The sequence below is a fragment of the Paramisgurnus dabryanus genome, unplaced genomic scaffold, assembly GCF_030506205.2.
Source record: "Paramisgurnus dabryanus unplaced genomic scaffold, PD_genome_1.1 h2tg000175l_1_31565__unordered_in_group4, whole genome shotgun sequence".
Lineage (NCBI taxonomy): Eukaryota > Metazoa > Chordata > Actinopteri > Cypriniformes > Cobitidae > Paramisgurnus > Paramisgurnus dabryanus.
The window spans coordinates 25,001-26,318 of record NW_027394091.1 but is presented as its reverse complement, the minus strand read 5'-3'; positions in this window follow the sequence as shown (position 1 = coordinate 26,318).

The window sequence follows — 1,318 nt, the reverse complement described above, 5'->3', positions numbered from 1 at the left end:
GATACGGCGGTCCCTCCCCGGATTTTCCCACGGCCGCAGCACGGGCGCCTTTGCTCGGATCGACTCGCCCTTTGGGTCGGTTGCTCTACCGGAGCGGCCCTATCCAACGAGCCAACCCTCGTCTCTCTAACCCTAAGCCCGGCCGAGATACGGCGGTCCCTCCCCGGATTTTCCCACGGCCGCAGCACGGGCGCCTTTGCTCGGATCGACTCGCCCTTTGGGTCGGTTGCTCTACCGGAGCGGCCCTATCCAACGAGCCAACCCTCGTCTCTCTAACCCTAAGCCCGGCCGAGATACGGCGGTCCCTCCCCGGATTTTCCCACGGCCGCAGCACGGGCGCCTTTGCTCGGATCGACTCGCCCTTTGGGTCGGTTGCCCTACCGGAGCGGCCCTATCCAACGAGCCAACCCTCGTCTCTCTAACCCTAAGCCCGGCCGAGATACGGCGGTCCCTCCGCGGATTTTCCCACGGCCGCAGCACGGGCGCCTTTGCTCGGATCGACTCGCCCTTTGGGTCGGTTGCTCTACCGGAGCGGCCCTATCCAACGAGCCAACCCGCTTCTCTCTAACCCTAAGCCCGGCCGAGATACGGCGGTCCCTCCGCGGATTTTCCCACGGCCGCAGCTCGGGCGCCTTTGCTCGGATCGACTCGCCCTTCGGGTCGGTTGCTCTACCGGAGCGGCCCTATCCAACGAGCCAACCCGCTTCTCTCTAACCCTAAGCCCGGCCGAGATACGGCGGTCCCTCCCCGGATTTTCCAACGGCCGCAGCTCGGGCGCCTTTGCTCGGATCGACTCGCCCTTTGGGTCTGTTGCTCCACCCGAGCGGACCTTTCCAACGAGCCAACCCTCGTCTCTCTAACCCTAAGCCCGGCCGAGATACGGGGTACCACCGCCTGACCTTTAAACGGCCGTAACTCGGGCGCCTTTGCTCGGATCGACTCGCCCTTTGGGTCGGTTGCTCCACCCGAGGGGACCTTTCGAACGAGCCTACCCGCTTCTCCCTAACCCCAAGCCCGGCCGAGATACGGCGGTCCCTCCGCGGATTTTCCCACGGCCGCAGCTCGGACGCCTTTGCTCGGATCGACTCGCCCTTTGGGTCGGTTGCTCTACCGGAGCGGCCCTTTCCAACGAGCCAACCCTCGTCTCTCTAACCCTAAGCCCGGCCGAGATACGGGGCACCACCGCCTGACCTTTAAACGCCCGTAGCTCCGGCGCACAAAGTCCCAGGACTTCGCCCTTTGGGTCGGTTGCTCCACCGGAGGGGACCTTTCCAACGAGCCAACCCGCGTCTCTCTAACCCCAAGCCCGGCCGAGATA